The sequence below is a fragment of the Saccostrea cucullata genome, unplaced genomic scaffold, assembly GCF_032062105.1.
Source record: "Saccostrea cucullata isolate Sc308-1 unplaced genomic scaffold, CSIRO_AGI_Scuc_v1 ctg348, whole genome shotgun sequence".
Lineage (NCBI taxonomy): Eukaryota > Metazoa > Mollusca > Bivalvia > Ostreida > Ostreidae > Saccostrea > Saccostrea cuccullata.
In genome coordinates this window covers 408,156-422,908 of record NW_026933269.1, presented here as the reverse complement: position 1 = coordinate 422,908, position 14,753 = coordinate 408,156, and the positions used below count along the sequence as shown (strand labels likewise).

Genomic DNA, 14,753 nt, shown 5'->3' with positions numbered 1-14,753 from the left:
TTTACCCACCAATATTTCACACAAAACTTAAAAATATACCTAATATTAACATTTTACATGTTTCAAAGTACCAAAAATATACTTGATATTTGAATTTCTCGCTGCACTATATCGTTAATTTTTTACATAGCCACTTTGTGATGACACGCTAGCACACATTTCTCCGTATATATTTCTGAACGTGAGTATACACGAAAATGGTATTCAAATCAATTTCACAGTTGGTTAACTAGAAAAACACAGCAAATGTAAATATTGACTGATATTTGCATCAATGTTACCCTAAATACTCTATCAAACTGAGCATATTATCAGAATATGGCATTTATTTTACGTCAATGTGAAGATAGAATAAAAGTGTCATCGAAGTAAATCATACTGAGTCCGAATCAATTATCACAGGAAGAAACAAGACCTTTCAGTTAAAACTGAAAGGCGGCTTTCAGTAACTTTTCAGTGGCCATTCTGCCACTGAATGGCACATACATTTCAGTGACCTTTCAGTCACATTTCAGATACCTTTCAGTCATCATTCAGCGGACACATTTCCGTGAACTTTCAGTGGCCTTTCCATCAACTTTCAGTGACCTTTCCGTCGTCTTTCAGTGACCTTTCCGTCGACTTTCAGTGAACTTTCTGTCGTCTTTCAGTGACCATTCCGTCGACTTTCAGTGACCTTTCTGTCATCTTTCAGTGACCTTTCTGCCACCTTTCAGTGATATTTAAGTCTCAATTTAGCAATGTTTTCACTAGCGTATTATTTTATAATCAGATATTTTTCCCTAAAAAGGAAGCAATATTTTGAATAAAGATTTATTATTCAATCTTAATTGTGGTTTTTTTACTTATCGTGATCAAATTCGGGTACCTTAAAATATGTCTAAGTAATTATTATAATTTTATAAAATATGTGAGACTTATTCAAAATGATATTTAATTTTCTAGTTACATTTAGAAAACAAAAATTCTTCAAGTGATAAAAAATGATGATCCGATAACCGATTCAACATTTTAAAAAAAATGCATAACATTCTATAGTGCTTATACGTGTATTTTTTCATGGAAATATATAGTTTTGATTGATGAGACAGAACCAGTTCTGGAAGATTGCAAGTATTACTGATCAATTTCGTTTCTTAATTATGTCATTGTCAAAACTGCAGGATAGTTAGTTTTTGAAAGACATTATTTTAAATTCATTTTTAATTACAAGAATAAAGAAATCGTTTATACATGCCTCTTGTAGAAAAAAATATAGTAGATTTTAGCTTTCTAAATGATATTGATTTAATAAAATCATTCTACTAAGTTTCTAGATAGAGAATTTACAGCGATCTTAAATCTTTGACAAGGAACAGGTCCCCGTCTCTGATAATTGTCATCATCCCGATAGGAGATGTGTAATTAATTAGTCTGTCCCAAAAATCTGCGCAACTAACATAGAATATACAAAAGATATACAAGATATATACACATTGCAGCTCCTCGATACAACAGGTGAACTGATTGTTCCATCGATTTCTATAAATTAATTGATTTTAAATCCATATTTCTCAACAAGAAGTTTTAGGGTAATCGATAAGGTCGCGGAAACCTGAGCCGGAGACCAGGGTTCGATTCTGGGCATGGGAGCAATTTTTTTTTTCTTGTATTAATTTTTTTCCTTTTTTTTTTTTATTCTATTTTTTTTAGATACATTTAATGCTATTATACCAGGAAAAAGTGAAATAAAATTTTTAGGTAAAAAAATAAGCCGATTATTCAATAAAAAGATTCAACTGAATGATCACGGAAAGGTCACTGAAATGTATGTGCCATTCAGTCGACTGAATGGCAACTGTATGATCGCGGAAAGGTCACGGGAAAGGGTCTTTTCAGTGACCATTCAGTGGCCATTCAGCCACCATTCAGTCGACTGAATGGTGGATTTTCATCCTGTGTATAAAATTATGCTTAAAAAAATACAATAATTTTAAAGGTTCAAAAGAAGACAATTTCATGTCATGTGCTATTGAAAGAACTTACAAACGAAAACTTCAACCTACTATCATTCATTATTCCAAAAACAGCGTATCACTTTGCTTGATCGACTGTGGTGAAAATTTCACAAATTGATTACATTGTGTATCATATCATTCATCGATTGCATGTATGGTTTGAATGAAATCAATACTACTTTGCATATAAAAAAAACAATCCAACAATACCCCGATAACACTGACCAATCGTATTGAATGATTGTTTTTCAGCGCGGCATTTGTAGTCACCGGCAACACGTGGTCAGTCTAAGCCCGTTTACTGTTCACCTAAAAGCACGTGTCACATTTGTGGTGATTTGACCGAATGTAGTTAATTTTGATACGTATGTGAATATTAAAAGCATGAATAAGTATGGCTAAACTTTAAAATTATTATAATAAATAAATATCATATTGCAGCGATCAATTCCATCATTATAAGGATAAAGACTTGCGTTGTCTCTCCACATGTGATTATTGTTTACTGTATTCTCGTGAATAATCATTCAATACGATTGGTCAGTATTGTAAGTGGTATTGCTGGGTTCTGTATTTCAAATTAGTATTGCTTTCATTGAAATCAAACATCCAATCGATGAGTAATATGGTAATCATCATGTGAAACTTTGCCACGCTTGATCAAGCAAAGTGACACGCTGTTATTGGAATGATAGTATATGTAAACCTCTTACATGTAGGTGAACATTGCAGCCTTCATACCTGAATCAGAATGATCAACAATTAAACGGAAGAAAAAATGAACATAAACATTAATTAAATGACTCAGTTATATAAAAATGCATTGGTATCTTTCTGTATTCTAGAAATATTTTGGTCTCCAACACTTAATGTTGCTTTACCGCACACTCATTCTTCAACTTGGAATCACATAGTTAAAATACAATGGGTACATTACAATCAAATTCAGGTATATTTTTAATAAGTATCTGGATTACCTACATGTGTATTGACTGAATTGACAACATCTCATCATTTAATTACGATTCGGCGTCTTAAATCTAGTAAGATATTATATAATTATTAAATGTCCGAGCAGCTAATCATGGAAGCCCATTTAGGACCTATCAAAAAATATTTTTGAATTCGTTATAACGATTTTTAGTATTCGTTATAACGAATTTAATTTGCTATAACAGATTTATTGAATATGTTATAACGAATTTGATTTGTTATAACAGATTCATTGAATTCGTTATAACGAATTTATTTTGTTATAACAGATTCATTGAATTCGTTATAACGAATTAAATCTATTATTAAAGATTTGTTGAATTCGTTATAACCTATTCATGAATTTGTTTTAACGAATTTTTGAATTGGTTATAACGAATTCAACAAATCTGTAATAACAGATTAAATTCGTAATAACGAATTCAATAAATCTGTTATAACAAATTAAATTCATTATAACAATTCAATAAATCTGTTATAACAAATTAAATTCGTTATGATGAATTCAATTAATCTGTTATAACAAATTAAATTCTTTATAACGACTTCAATGAATCTGTTATAACAACTTAAATTCGGTCTAACGAATTTAATAAATCTGTTATAACAAATTAAATTTGTTATATCGAATTCCAATAATCGTTATAACGAATTCAATAATATTTTTGATAGGTCCTAAATGGGCTTCCGTAGCTAATACAATGTAGTCCTGAATATTTTTTCGTGGTTGCAGGGAACAGCTCAGTGTGTTCTATTGCTCGAGGCCAGCGGTCTGTTCCTTGCACCAAGGGGAAAAAATTGGTCTTTGACTGCTCAGACGTTAAAAACTGTTGCAAACCTAATTAAATTTTCATTAAAAAGTGTTAACAATTGTATATTACAAAAGTTTTCCATACTATTTCATGTATAATGTACTACAATTATTGTAAACTAATACATGTACCTAGATGATCTAAAGACAGATTTTAAGAATGCCATATAAACATAAACAGTGATCTTTTCATGTTTTATTAAGTAAAATGTATAATGGATAAATGAGTGTTTGTTTGCCTCTGACGTCTGGGTAATGATACATATAAATCTAAAACCCAGATGGATTTTTCTTCCGAAAAACGTTGCCAGTCCAATGGATTGCAGTCCATTGACTGTCATTTCAATAGATCGGTTTTAAAGAGAAACAGAATACACTTACAGAATAGATGAAAATATTATGCAATTATATGAAGGTTTAACGCTGTGCTAGGAACATGATTCAAAGATAGCTTCAGGTCACAAGGAGAATGCAGAATGTAGACCATTTGAAAATATTAAACCATTGCAAATTTTCTATAAAAAGTCCATTTTATGATTTTATGCATTTGGTCGATACAAATCCAAATTCAAGGCTTTTCAATTGATTTTATAAATATAAATATTTTCGAGAAAAAGGGCATAAAAATAACACAATAAATAAATGCAATATCTTTATTAAAGGTTCTGGATAGTTACATGCCTAAATTCAGTCTTCATTTAGAGTCTTTTTATTTCCTGATTTTCATGTCAGCAAACATAAGGGAATAGTGATATCCTAGCCAGTTACGCCAGTTAACACCATTAGCGTAGGATGAATGATTTCCTCTTAAGTAGAGACCGTTGAGATTAGCCCGATGACAAGCTCTGTACCACCACCCCCCCCTTTGAATCTATGGGCACAAGTCTTATCATCATCACGGTCCCTTGTGACAAATGTTGCACCATTATGTTGGGACCCAAATGCGTCGCCTGAAGATAAAGAAAATCTCGATTTAAGATACATCGATACGTAATCAGATAAGGATAAGATTAAAATGATGAGGCATGTCACACTAACCAGCGTTTCCACTGTAACCTAAGACTCTCAATAGATATCCCGATTCCTCATTTCCGACATTGAAGGTGCTGTAGCTTGCATATCGAGAATTTCCGGAAAAATCCTTCAAGTCGATTCGTAAAGTGTATCGTCCTGAATTTGTAAGTGTGTGGATTTTGTCATTCCCTGTCAAAAAATATTTTCTGCCGTTGTTATTAAAGTTTTATTTGGCATTATTAGAACTGTGTGTTGATTTCTAAAAAAAAAAAAACTTCAGAACAAACTCATCATAAAAACAGCATTCAAGAAAATAAAATATTGTTTATTTTATTCTGTTATGGGTCAGAATAACCCTAAATGCCAGCAAAGATCAATCACACAATTTAAACTTAACAATAATTTATTAACATTAGTATATACAAATCATAAAGTACAAACTTAGCAAGAATCTAAAAATACATACATCAGAGTGTCCGTTGCTGCACACAATGTCCAGTGTAATTATATCCCAGTCTCTTTATACACCTGTACATCAATGTTACTTATACGACAAATTATTGTTTATGCATCGAATTGACAGGGTATTTATACAGTACTATAAATCTAGAAAATTCTAGAAGTTGTAAGTACATGATGTAACTGGAAAGTTCTGGACATACACAAAGTTCAAGAATGTTCTAGAAAAAATGACCGAACATGTTGACCACTCTGGAATGTTCAAGAAACTTAATGTTACTAATAATATACATGATGAAACAATACAAATACAACACACCTCACAACACCTCCCCCCTTAAAAAGTTTGAATGTCTATGAAAACTTAAATTGTTAAAATAAAATATATGTACATTAATACAAAATCTAAATTGTTCATGATACTCTGGACAAGGCATCTGCAATAATATTGTCTTTGCCTTTGATATGCTTAATTGTTATGTTGTATTCTTGTAACAACAAACTCCATCTAGTCAGTCTATGATTTTTGTTTGACAATTTATGCAAAAATGTCAGGGGGTTGTGATCAGTATATACAAGAATTGGATGCAATGTAACATTCAGATAAACATCAAAATGCTGTAAGGCTAACAACAAAGCAAGGCATTCCTTTTCAATGGTGGAATACTTTTGTTGACATTTTGTAAGTTTCTTTGAAAAATAAGAAACAACTCTATCTACCTTATCACTATGTTCTTGAAACAAAGCTAGCCCGATTCCAACATCACTAGCATCAACAGTTAACTTAAATTGCTTAGAAAAATCTGGAGTCGACAGAACTGGATTGCTCATAAGGACATATTTGATTTTATGAAAGGATTTTTCACAGTCCTTTGTCCATTCAAAGTTAACCCTCTTTTGTAAAAGATTTGTAAGTGGACTAACTACTGAGGAAAAATTTGGACAAAATTTTCTGTAAAATCCAGCCATGCCCAAAAACCTCATTAACTCTTTCTTGTTTGTAGGAATCGGGAACTTTGCAATAGCTTCCACTTTAGCCATAATGGGTGTAACATAACCTTTACCTACTTTATGACCTAAATACTCTACATAAGCATGACAAAATTCGCTCTTTTCAAGGTTCACAGTTAAGTTTACTTTAGCTAAAATGTCAAATAAAGCACGCATGATTCGGATATGTTCGTCCCATGTGTTGCTGTATATGATGACATCATCAATGTAGGCCTCGCATCCCTCGAGGTTTTGAAGAAGGGAGTGAATCATCCTTTGGAATGTAGCCGGTGCATTTTTCATACCAAAAGGCATTACTTTATACTAGTAAAGTCCATCTGGTGTAGCAAAAGCAGATATTTCTTTTGCTCTTTCTGTTAACTGCACTTGCCAGTAGCCTTTCAACAGGTCAAATTTACTGACAAATTTCGCGTTTCCAATGTTGTCAATACAGTCATCGATTCTAGGTATTGGATATGAATCAGTTTTGGTAACAGAATTCACCTTTCTAAAGTCTGTACATAATCGTTAGGTTCCGTCCTGTTTTGATACAAGAATACATGGTGAGCTCCAGTTACTTTTACTAGGTTCGACAATGTCATTGTCTAACATGTACTGCACTTCCCTTCTTAGGTACTGCAATTTTATTGGATTAAGACGGTACGGATGTTGTTTGATAGGCAGAGCGTCACCCACTATGACATCATGACAAGCTGCATTAGTTTTCTTTGGAACATCCGAAAAGATCTGATGATACTCACTCGTCAAGTTTTTAACTTGTTCATTTTGGTGAATGTTCAAATGTCCAAGTTTAGCATCCTAATTAGCCAAAACTTCTGAGTTTTTCAAACGGACACTCTGATTACAATCTTTCTCATTCATTTCTACACTCGTATCACTTTCAATACAATTTTGAACAGTCTTAGCATCGGCTAAAGTGGAAACTGGTTTTACAGAATTTCGGTCACGCCTTTCAAAATACTCTTTCAACATGTTTATGTGACAAACCCGTTTCTCTTTACGTCGACCTGGTGTCTTAACTACATAGTTTACATCACTAATCTTGCTTTCAATTTCATAATGGCCGTAATATCTGGCCTGTAAAGGATGACCAGGAATAGGTAAAAATACAAGAACCTTATCACCTGGCTTAAACACCCTATTTCTGGCATCTTTGTCATACCACATTTTCATTTTCATCTGAGAACTCTTCAAATTTTCTTGTGCTAATTTACAAGCATTGTAAAGTTTTTCTTTGAAATCAGACACATAATCTAAAAGATTAAGATCACTAGTCTCAGTCAGCCACTTTTCCTTCAACAATTTCAAAGGTCCTCTAACTGTATGACCAAACACCAATTCAAAAGGACTGAACCCAAGAGACTCCTGGACTGCTTCTCGTGCAGCAAATAGCACAAGATGAACCCCTTCATCCCAGTCTTTCTCATACTGATAACAATAGGTATTCAGCATTGTTTTTAAGGTCTGGTGAAAACGTTCTAGCGCCCCCTGGGACTCAGGATGATAAGCAGTTGATCTATATTGCCTTATACCCAACTCATGCATGACTTGCTGGAACAACCCCGACATAAAATTTGAGCCTTGATCCGACTGAATTGCGTTGGGTGCTCCTACAAAACTGAAAAACTTGGTTAGGACCTTAACTATGCTCTTTGCCTTTATATTCCTAAGAGGTATGGCTTCAGGAAATCGAGTGGATGTACACATAATGGTAAGTAAATACTGGTTCCAAGATCTAGTCCTAGGCAAAGGTCCTACACAATCCACCAACACTCGACTAAACGGTTCTTCAAAAGCTGGAATTGGTTGGAGAGGGGCGGATGGTATCTTCTGATTCGGTTTACCTACCATCTGACGAACATGACATGACTTGCAAAACTTCGAAACATCCTTTCTTAGCTTAGGCCAATAAAAATGACTCAAAATCCTATTATAAGTCTTATTGACACCTAAATGACCTGCCATAGTGTATCATGAGCTAAACTCACTACATCTTGACGATAAGCAGCTGGTACCACTATTTGGTGAACAACACGCCACACTTCGTCTGGGGAAGCGTCAGGTGGTCGCCATTTTCGCATAAGGATGCCATCTTTCATATAGAAACATTCTCCAACTTTAGTGGTCTCTTCTGGTGGAAGTGCCCTCTTACTAAGTTGAATGATATCTGGGTCTTTATGTTGTGCTGAAAGTAACTGCTCTCAGCTTATGATATCCTTGCCTTGGCTTTCCGGTAGATTTAACTCATCTTCATCACCACTAAATTTTGATAAAGGTTCATTCGTCACCGACTTCTTGATATTGTGTGGTTCCATGCTTGTTTGAGTGCCATCAAGGTCAGATAAGAAAGTGTCATTCAAATCAATATCAGTAGAAGAATTTGCACTGTCAAAGGCTTGAGTATGGTCTGTCTCCATTTCTCGTCTTTTGGCCATTGCTCTGGATATATGTCATCATCTTCATCATTACACATGACATCTGAAGTGATTTTCTCACAAACTATAGGATCTGGTACAACTTTTCCACCAGCTTAATCGTTGCCAAGCAGCAAGGAAATTCCTGGAACGGGAAGAGTAGGTCGAACTCCTACAGTAACAGGTCCAGTAACTAAATCTGACTTCAAACAAATTCTATGCAGGGGAACATCAATGACGCCTAGCTCCACACCCTGTAATAAAACTGACCCACCAGTAGAAGTCTGCTCAGACAAAGGAAGCACGTCCTCTAACAATAACGTCTTTGCAGCACCAGTATCTCTCAAAATCTGGACAGGTTTAATTTCGCTAGAGTCTCCGAGTGAAACAAATCCCTGAGACATAAAGGGCTTATAATCCTCCATAGAATCAATAGAACTGGACTGTGAACCCTGGACATCAGGAGTGTCAGAACAAATCGAAACTAAGCCTTCTCTATCACCTCTAACTGCTGCACAAGCGTGTGGTTGAGTTTTATCAAAATCATTTTTTCTCTTAAGTTTAAAGCATTCACTGATCAGATGACCTTTTTTCTTACAATAACTACACGTAGGAAGCGACCCTATTCCAGATGATCCTTCAAAACGTCTTGAACCGGACTTAAAACCACCTTGGGATGGAGACTGGGAAATTGTGGAAGACTGAGACCCTGAACCACTCTTTTTATATGTGTCTGAATTTGTAGAATTATTGCTAGACTGAGATCTTGAAACAAAATTCTTTTTATGAGACAGAGCATAAGTATCAGATATGACTGCTGCCTCTTCAAGAGTTTTCACATTTTTATCTTCTAGATGTGTTTTCAAATCTTGAGGAACACATTCCTTAAACTCTTCTACCAGGATGACTTGGCGCAAATTAGCAAAAGTTTTATCAAGTTTCTTAGATCTAAACCAGTGATCGAATAAATCTTCTTTCTCTCGTGAAAATTCAACAAATGTTTGATTATCAAACTTTCTATACTTTCTGAACTTTTGTCTATACGCTTCAGGTACTAATTCATATGCTTTTAATATTGCTGCTTTGACCTCCTCATAGTCTGAACTCTCAACTACCCCTAATGCAGAGTATACCTCAGCCGCTTTTCCAACCAGTAACATCGTTGACCAAACATTCCGTGGCCATTTAAGATTCTCTGCGACCTTTTCGAATTGGGGGAAATATTTGTCTACAGATTTTTCTTGAAATTTTGGAACTAATCTGATATTTTTTGCTGTGTCAAATTCAGTTTTGACATATTGACGGTTCTGGTTGGTGCTGTAATTTTAATTTCTCTAATTCAAAGTTCATTTCACGCTCTCTTTCTCGCTCTTGTCTTTCTAATTTGTCTAATTCAAATTTTCCTTCACGCTCTCGTTCTTCTCTTTCTCTTTCTCGCTCTTCTCTTTCCCTTTCTCGATCTTCTCTTTCTAATTTTTCTCTTTCAAATCGCATTTTCTCTAACTCTACTTGAAACTGATATTCTGCCATTTTATAAGAGCTTAACTCTGATTTAACTGTGTATTCTGGAAGTTCGTATTTTTCAAAGATGTTTTCTTCTACTTATTTTTGTGCAACCTTTATTCTAATATCTTGCTTTTTCTGAGAGGATTTAACATCTAACCCAAGATGAAAACCTAATGCGATCAATTCATCCTTTTTTAACGTATCAAAAACCTGAACACTTGGTGAATTAAGAAAGTCTGTGACCACCGAAAACACCATGTTGATTTCTGCTGGCTTATAATTTAATTTAACGATTTAATTAACAAAATTTTGACAATAAACTGCAAAAGTGCAAGAAATTCTTTATCCCGGACGAGCCCCCAATTCTGTTATGGGTCAGAATAACCCTAAATGCCAGCAAAGATCAATCACACAATTTAAACTTAACAATAATTTATTAACATTAATATATACAAATCATAAAGTACAAACTTAGCAAGAATCTAAAAATACATACATCAGAGTGTCCGTTGCTGCACACAATGTCCAGTGTAATTATATCCCAGTCTCTTTATACACCTGTACATCAATGTTACTTATACGACAAATTATTGTTTATGCATCGAATTGACAGGGTATTTATACAGTACTATAAATCTAGAAAATTCTAGAAGTTGTAAGTACATGATATTACTGGAAGTTCTGGACATACACAAAGTTCAAGAATGTTCTAGAAAAAATGACCGAACATGTTGACCACTCTGGAATGTTCAAGAAACTTAATGTTACTAATTATATACATGATGAAACAATACAAATACAACACACCTCACAACAAAAAGCTAAAGATGAATGAAATTACTGAGGAAACATAAGAAAATAATTAAATACTGACTAAAATGTTACAAATTAAATGAAACCAAGGTTTAATGAGGATTTAAAGGTCATAATAAAAATATACTCCAGATTATATCAATCTCAGTTATTCTCTTACTAATCACTGATCACATTTTCTAGATCACTTTTAGGATCACACATAATAAAGCATAAATGTAATTATACTTTATTTCTTTTGTAAGTTTTTGCCGACTTTTTGTATGAATGACGGAAAAAGAACATGTGGTTGCATTAAACTGTATGCTATTTAAATCAAGTATATAGTGATTAGTATATAGAAGTAGTAATATGAAATATTAAGTCTTTACACAAACTCATTTTTTTTCGTATTAAAATAAGTACATTAGTAATTATAAATACCTAGCCAAAATTCATTTGATATGTTTCCGAACCCATTCTTGTACTCATTCCAGGTTCTGAAGAAATCCTCGGATCCATCCTGTCTCCTTTGTATTACCTAGAGTAAAATTCATTTAATACACAAACTACTTATTAGGATGGATAAATCAATTATTTTGAATAAAAATTTGAATTTTCAGTCACAAAACACATATCATAAAATATTTCCTAAAACATAACAAAACTCATTTTCATGCAACAACTTAAAAGTAGGAAATTGTGTATGTTGTCAATTTCAATTTGATGTCACGTGGTCATTACCGTCCATCCACCTCCAGCTGTCTCTTGATTACAATAGACCTGGAATCCAGTTCCTTTATTTGGGTAAATGGTATACACCTTACTCTCTCTGTAACCTCTGTTTAACAGGTCCTCACAGTCTTGTGGGTACATGTATAACGTATGACAGGCGTCTGTCAAACAGGAAAAACAATGATTACAAGTAAGTGAATGTTTAAGAGAACCATTGAAAAATAATAGATTACAATAGAAGTCGGAAAAGTCTTCTCTTTTTTATGTTTGAAAATCATGCAACCTTGAAATAAACATTTGGTGACCGTGTTTTATAATTTTTTTTAGCAAATCTGCATATGAAATATTATCATTTATGAACAATATTTGTGATTATACAAGCTGGGAAAATGTTTGCTTACAAAAAAAATCAAACAACATATTTAGATAAAAATCATAGACATGTTTTTTATTGTTCGACACATGAAAACAACGAGCTTTTTTGAGAAAATCCTTCCAATGTGTTCGTTATTTTTTTTTTTAAATAATTTCAATTTAGATCAACTCTAAGTTTATACTTTTAAAAGATCACATACAATATGTCAGTGTAATATCTTTGTTTGAAAAATGAAAACATTTTTTTTGTAAGGTTTTCTATACGACGTGTTTGGCATTTTGAACCATAAATTTCATTTTTTGGTCAACCCTAAGTTTATATTTTAAAGAACATAAAATGTCTGAAGTCGAATAATAGGTCAAGTACAATTACGTACATTTATGCAAAATTTTAACTTAAATAATAATGTATCTGAACCTGGTTATGTACAGATTTGCAAATTCATATGAAAGACAACATTTAATTTGATATCAAAAATGATTTTTTAAAATAAATGGAAAAAGACTAGCAACTTCATTTTTACCTTTCCCACAACTTTGTAGTAATCCAAGTATTGCTGCAAGTTGCATGTTTATTTTTCTGATATCCTCTTTTGTTGCCAATCCTGTGTTATAATCAGAAATCTGTCCTCCTGATTTCAGTGTGTCATTGCTATTGCAGATAGCGTCATTCACTTTTACAATATTTGAGGCAAAGTTAAGAAGTGTATGAAATGAGGTCGTTTCTGTTACACATTGATCTATTGGCTCGGGTAAAATCGCACTCGTAGCTGGTACCAAAAATAGTACAAATAGTATGATGTTCATTTTAGTTTAAGTCGTCTGTTAATTAAAGCAAAAGTAGAATTAAAAACAGTATGTAAAATCTCAACCAATAATATTCAGAATTATATATAAAATATTTAAGCTCTTTTATATAAATATGACTGTTGAACAGAGATAATTCACATTAAAATATTGCCTCTGCTAGACCATAACTACATGTAATCTTTTGTCTGATAAAAATTCAGTGAAATATGATCTTTACAAGACCATAAGTACATGTAATCATTTGTCTGATCAAAATTTCAATTTAAGGAATCAGGTGAAAATATGACAGTGAAACCGGGGAAATAAAATCAACAATCAAAATGTTCATTTTCACCTACCTTCTTATGGTACCACGATATTTCAAAATAAAATATGGAAGGTGCGCTTCTTTTATTTTCTCTCGCTCAAATCATCGTGACTTTGTAAGATTTAAATTTGAAGCACGATTCTTTCACAGATGGTGCAATATCATGATTTATTTCTAAAATCATGTCTAATCCTTTACTCTGACTCAAGGCCCCTGGTGATTCATGCCAAACTTCAACCTCTGAGCTGTTTAAAACAAGATGTATCGGTTGATATTCAACCATCAATCAACCTGGTGAAATGATTTTCACCTTTGTAGAAGGTCTCAACCTGGAGTCAAACCTTGGACCTCAAGTTCACTTTATGCTTGCTAAAAATCTCATCATGGATAAATTGCAAATTTTAACTTTTCACGTTTTTGCTGTTATTATTATTACAGTTTTTCATGCACAAAACTTTGAGTCTAATGATTGACGTTTTCCTTAAAATTTGTTCAAAGGAAAAAACAATGTTGTTAATTATGTTGTAGAACCGAGAAAAAAAAAATTTATCAATATAAAAATCAACAAATATCTTGTTTGTTTTATAATTGTAAAAAAAAAATCCATAAATTAGAAAGGATAATTATTTTTTTATATTTTAATTGAGACTGCATAAAAGATTATCTAACATCGTCTCAGTAATCCCAATCTTGCATTAATATTAAGAAAATATACGACAAAATAAAGACATACATGTAGTAAGTTGTAATATAAAAGAAAGTTAATTCAACATCCCAAATACAGAGTGAAAAATATTACAAAAGCTACATGTATATACCAAAAAATCACATTAGGATGAGCATCCCAATAGCATTTAAGGCTGCCTTAAGGACGATGCATTGATTATTCAGCTGGCATTTGTTTTAGTTTTTTGTTTCTTTTATGTAATATATACATATATATTTTTTACAATAAAACACGCTTGTTAAAAAAGGGCCAAGGACGGGAATTTTTGCTTCTTTGTCAGCTTCTTTGTCAGGATAATTTTATATTGCATTAAGATTACAATATATTCCAAGGACTCGAGGAATTTAAATCAATTCGCTGAAAATGTCAATTATTGTTAGTGCATCAGTTGTAGGCGTCATTTACTGTTACAGTAGTACTTTTCTAAAATTAATTTTTGATTTTCTCTAAAATTTTATACGTGAAAAGAAGAAAAACAATTGCAGTGACCTTAAACTCGACATTTAAATATATCGCCGACGTATAGTACCAATTACCAATAATCAGTTGCTTCCTTATATGGTATATCCCGGTTAGGTTGAGAAAAAGATGCCACAAAGTCTGACACATCGGTTTCATATTTGCATACTTTACTAGAAAAGACGTTAATGGTAATTTAACAGCCGATCTCTATGATAAACATGGTGGCTTTAACTTTCCAATCGCCAACTTCACCCGGACACCTACACTGTACTTATGCCATAATATATCTTCATAACTCTATAATTATATCTCTCAGTTTATTCGATACCTGAAAACATGC

At 32.9% G+C, this 14,753-nt stretch overlaps 1 pseudogene; it reads right to left on the bottom strand.

The window, feature by feature from the left end:
- Nucleotides 1-4,471: 4,471 nt before the first annotated feature.
- Nucleotides 4,472-12,914, bottom strand: LOC134237847 (ficolin-1-A-like; annotated as a pseudogene).
- Nucleotides 12,915-14,753: the final 1,839 nt, after the last annotated feature.